Raw genomic sequence first — 6139 nt, 5'->3', positions numbered from 1 at the left:
GGGGGACAAACCCCACAACGCTCAGGAGCTGTGGATGGGCATGGAACAACAGATCGATGAGTGGGTGGTGCCAGTGAGCCTCAAGCCCGGCCTCGTGGTGTGCGATAATGGGCGAAATCTTGTAGCAGCTCTGGGACTAGCCGGTTTGACACACATCACTTGCCTGGCGCATGTGCTGAATTTGGTGGTGCAAAGGTTCCTTAAAAATTACCCCGATATGTCAGAGCTGCTGCAGAAAGTGCGGGCCGCCTGTGCACGCTTTCGGCGTTCTCACCCTGCTGCTGCTCGCCTGTCAGCTCTGCAGCGTAACTTCGGCCTTCCCGCTGGAACGCCACCTTGCACACGCTGGCCAGACTTATCGAGCAGCAGCAGCAGGCGATAGTGGAGTTTCAGCTGATGCACGCACAGGTGAGTCGCTCTGCGGAACAGCACCACTTCACCACCAATGACTGGGCCTCTATGCGAGACCTGTGTGCCTTGTTGCTCTGTTTCGAGTACTCCTCCAACATGGCCAGTGCTGATGACGCTGTTCTCAGAGTTACTATCCCACTTCTATGCCTCCTTGAAAAAATGCTTCTGGCGATGATGGAAGAGGATGTGGCACAGCAGGAGGAGGAGAATGAGGGATCATTTCATAGGGTTTCAGGCCAGTCATTCACAAATGGCTCCGAGGGTGTGTTCCTGCACCCACAAATGCCAGGTACACAATTGTCCAGCCAGGGCACAGTTCTGGAGGATGCCGAGGTGGAGGATGAGGAGGAGGAGATGGAGGAGGAGGAATCGTGTTCACAGCAGGGTGGCATCCAAACCAGCTCATGGCAATCACTGGTGCGTGGCTGGGGAGATACAGAGGGCACAGACGATACATCTCCCACAGAGGACAGCTTGTAGTTGCCTCTGGGCAGCCTGGCACACATGAGCGATTACATGCTGCAGTGTCTCCGCAATGACCACCGAGTTGCCCACATTCTAACTTGTGCTGATTACTGGGTTGCCACGCTGCTGGATCCCCGTTACAAGGACAACGTACCGTCCTTAATCCCATCACTGGAGCGTGATCATAAGATGCGCGAGTACAAGCGCATGCTGGTAGATGTGCTGCTGGTGGCATTCCCACCTGACAGCAGGGGCACAGTGGAAGCACAAGGCGAAGGCAGAGGAGGAGGAAGAGGTCGCCAACGCAGCTGGGGCACCACCAGCAACTCAGAAGGCAGGGTTAGCATGGCCGAAATGTCGAAAAGCTTTGTCAGCACGTCACAACAACCAGCACCACCAGCTGATATGGAATGTCTTAGCAGGAGGCAGCATTTCAGCAACATGGTGGAGCAGTATGTGTGCACACGCCTACACGTACTGAATGACGGGTCTGCCCCCTTCAACTTTTGGGTCTCCAAATTGGGCACATGGCATGAGCTTGCCCTTTACGCCTTGGAGGTGCTGACATGCCCTGCAGCCAGTGTATTGTCTGAACATGTGTTTAGCATGGTAGGCGGAGTTATCACAGACAAGCGCAGCCACCTGTCCACAGCCAATGTGGACAAGCTCACGTTCATTAAAATGAACCAGACAAGGATCCCACAGGACTTGTCCATACCTTGTGCTGAATAGACATGTATACCGGCCTTACCCAGCCATTGTTATGCTACAGCGCAATTGCTCATTATTGTATTATTTCCCACTCTTTTGGGAATAATATTAAAACCAAAATCCAGTGTTGGCTACCTCTCCTACTCCTCCACCGCTTCCACCTACACCGCTATGTCCACTGCCTCCTCAACCTCCTACTCCATATGGACCTCCACCTCATACATCAAGATAATTTTTTTTAATTTGTACGTATTTTATTTTATGTAATTTCAATAATTTATCTGTTACATTTTCGGGTGAAATTCACCAATTTTTGGCTGTGATATACCCCTGGTCTACCTAGTGGACAAGGAAATACATTTGAAAAATTCATCTGTTACATTCTTGGGTGACATTTTACCATTTTTGCCATGAATAAACCCATGATCTGCATAGGTGACAGAGACCGAAATTTTAAAGCGGCGCCCAGAAAAAATAGTAAGTGCAGTTAGATCCCTGCACTATGCCCTACGTATTCTGATACTAGTTTATAATGTTTGGACCCATGAAAGGTCCTCTTTAAGGTGAAAAATGTCTGGGTCCTGAAGTGGTTAAACACATGTAGGAAACATTTCCATAAACACAGCTCATAACAAAACGTTTTCCTGGAGTTCCATACATATTATATAAAAACCACATGAAACATAGTAAAAAATTTAAGTGGTTCCTCTCCACACAATCAGTACCTCAATTTAATCATTCACATTTTCTTTGCTGTTAATATGCCTTAACTATGTTATTAACTCTTAATATGTATACACTCTATCCTTGCTATAGTGCATCCTTTGTTCTAACATCACTCAGCCAAGCAGCCCCTTCATCAGTGGTATAGCTAAAGGCTCATGGGCCCTGGTGCAAGCGTTCAGCTTGGTCCCCCCTTCTCTCAGTGCTTTGTGGCAAGGGGCAGGGGTGCACCTGACACTGGGCCATGGTCCTCCCTCAGTAATAGTGCTCCTTAAAGTCTCACCAATAGAAATAACTATCTGCCAGCGTGCACTTAGTGTTAACAGTGCCCCCAATAGTAATAATGCCCCCATTGTGCCCATAATAATAATAATAATAATCAAGTTCCCCGTAGTCCCTCAGAAGTAATAAGTCTCCTTATAATGTGTGACACTAACAAATGCCCCCTAATGTGTGCCAGTACAAAAAATACCCTCTTATAATGTGCACCATTACAATAATACCACCATATAATGTGTGCCAGTACAAAATAATACCCCCTGTGGGGATTTGCTCTGGTAGACAGGTTAGCGGACGCAGTATAGAGGCAAGGAACCAGGTTGTAAATCAACTTCAGTGTTTTATTCACACTCAGCAAAAACATCACAGTCTTGGTGCTTGTTCACACACAGCAAAGCATAGCAATGGTCACCTGGAATCCTTGGTGTCAGTTCACACCCGGCTATATGCTCAGCCACAGACAAGTTCACTGGCAGGCTTCCAGGCGGCCTGCACGTCTGTTTGCAGTCCTCAGCACAGAGTACTTCACAGCTTTTCTGTCAGATGGAGGATAATCCACCCCACCTGATAAAACTGACTGCTTTTTATAAGCCTCCCAAGACCCAGCCTGGAACGTGGGAAGTAGCCACCCACCCAGCACTTTGGCTACTCCCAGTAAGAGCCATCCAGGATTGGCTTTACAGCCATACTAAACAGCTGAAGTGTCAAACTGCAAAGCAATAATGACATTTCAGAAAAAAAAAACGGCTCTTACCTCACCGAGGCCAGGAACCTCGGTGACACGTACCGACCATCAATGATGGCCCCTTGTTCCTTCCTACACCCCTTGCAATGTGTGCCAGTACAAAAAATACCCCCTTATAGTGTGTGCCAGTACAAAAAATATCAGACCTTAGCTCAGAGTCAGACCCCCCTAATAAACCTCAAATCAGAATCAGACCCCTATATCAGACCAAAAATAAATAAATAAACTTACCTCTCCTGCTCCGCCGCTGCTCTCCACGTCTGGTGTCCTCTTCTGCAGTCCCTGGACCCATGACTGTGTACAGCATTAGGTCATAGTGCGCGGTGTACATCCTGACGCTGTACATTGTACAGGACACAGCAATGAGACCCGAAGACTAGGAATGAGGGGTGAGTACAGCTCCTGTAGTGCTTCACTCACTGCTCCGCCTTCCATAATGAAAGCGCTCATTAGTATTCACTTTATAAGACACACAGCATCTTATAAATGAAAAATACAGCAATTGGCGGTGCACTTCTGGCAAGGGGACCCTGTGTGCTCCCCTGGCTTAGGGGCCCGGTCACAATTGCAACTGCAGCGACCTCTATATCTACACCACTTCTTGAAGATCATAGATTAAATAGCAATATGCAATGTCAATCAGCTGCTGTCATGCATTAAACGAGGCATGGACTTGCGGGACAGGGATGTAATACTACCACTTTACAAAGCTTTGGTGCGGCCTCATCTGGAATATGCAGTTCAGGGCCCCAGTCCATAGAAAGGATGCTTTGGAGCGGGAAAAAGTACAAAGGAGAGCGACTAAACTGATAAGGGGGCATGGAGGGTCTTAGTTATGAGGAAAGATTAAAAGAATTACATTTATTTAGTCTTGAGAAGAGGTATCTATTGGGGGATATGATTAATCTATAGAAATATATAAATAGGCCACCAAAATATGGTGAAAAGTTATTACATGTAAAATCCCCTAAAAAGACAAGGGGGCACTGCCTCCGACTGGAGAAGAAAAAGTCCAGTCTCCAGAGGCGTCAATGCTTCTTTTCTGTAAGAACTGTGAGTCTGTGGAATAGACTTCCTCAGGACGTGGTCACAGCAGGAACAGTGGGCAGTTTTAAAAAGGGTTTAGATGAATTCTTAAAAGTAAACAACATTAATGCTTATGAAAATGTGTAGAAGTCTGGATCTCACTCCTCTTTTCTAAAATTCACATCCACACTTGATGGACTTATATCTTTTTTCAACCATATTAACTATGTAACTATGTAAATAAATAACTTCAAAAGGGTTGTACGAGATTTTAATACTGATGTGATGACCTATCCTCAGGTCATCAATATCTGATTGGTGGGGGTCCACCTCATGGGACCCCCATCAATCAGTTGTTTGAGGAGGCCACTGAGCTCCTGTGAGTACCACAGCCTTCTTCTAGGACTGTGACATTCATCAGTCACATGTCCTAGGCACAGCTCAGTCCCATTCAAGTGGATGGGGCTGAGCTGTAATACCAAGCAAAGCCACTATCCAGTAGATGGAGCTGCGCTTGGTAAACTGCAAGGTGGGTTTACCGGGAGTCAGACTCCCACTGATCTGATATTGATGCAGGAATGGATGCTGCAGTGGGTTCATTGTGTGCCATATCAGCCCTAGTAATAAATAAGTTGACTATATCTGGATTGTTACAAATTGTAGTTCTAAATGTATTTTTTGCGATCATATACTATACTTAATAGGTAGCATAGTTGTTGATTTACATTAGCTGTGTTTTTCAATGTTAGCACAATTTATATGTAGCTGTAGAATCATCTTTGCTAACCATAAATCCAGGCAGTTTGCCACTTACCTTACATAATAGTTCTGCATGTCTCCTTTCCATATAATATGCACTAACTCCAAAATGCCTTTATAAACAGTGATGAGCGGCAGGGGCAATATTCGAATTCACGATATTTCACGAATATTTGGGCGAATATTCGTCATATATTCGCGAATTAGAGAATTCGTGATCTCCAGTCATTTTCTTAATTGTGAAAATCGGCAACTGGAAAATGTTTCGATAAAATTTTGCGATACAGCACTACTCCTAAAGTCAAAGATATTGCAGCCTTCTCATTGGCCCACAAGCAAGAAGCAGTGAGGGATCATGGGTACTGATGAAAAAAAATCTAGAATACTTGCGATTACGAAGATATAGCACTATATTCTAGATATTCGCGAATTCTCGATGTGCCAATATTTGCGATAAAAATTTGCAATTGGAATATTCGCAATCAACACTATTTATAAAGACCATTAGGTGATATTCTAACACTTCTCACACTGACATTTCTAATCTGTACACTGTACAAGTTTGGCATAAACTGAACCCCCCGTTGCAATTTATGCTAAAAAATTAAAACTTTACAAACTGTGCAAAAATCTTGCTTTTTATGCCATGCTGGTTGACCCGAAAGGGTATGGCCTTAAACTTTTAAACAGATTTTGTGTTTTGATGTTTGTTAGATAGTAACCCTAACCAATAGCCTTTTTACAACCTGAAGCAGCATTATGAACTGTACACACAAGTGTAATGTCAGTTACAGCGTCATAGTAATTACAATGTGTTCAAATACAACAAAACGTTTTGAAACTCATTCTGACCCCATTAATCAAACACTTGAAATTATACAGTTGGGTCAGTTATGATTTTGTCAAAACATCTTCCTTCTATATTACTTATTATGTTATACGTCAATAACTGAAATGCTTTATTTGTTTTCACTAAAGTGATCATCCTTATATATAAATGAGCACGTTCACTGATATGTA

This window comes from Bufo gargarizans, chromosome 2 (genome assembly GCF_014858855.1).
Source record: "Bufo gargarizans isolate SCDJY-AF-19 chromosome 2, ASM1485885v1, whole genome shotgun sequence".
In the NCBI taxonomy this organism is placed as follows: Eukaryota; Metazoa; Chordata; class Amphibia; order Anura; family Bufonidae; genus Bufo; species Bufo gargarizans.
This window is presented reverse-complemented; position numbering follows the sequence as displayed.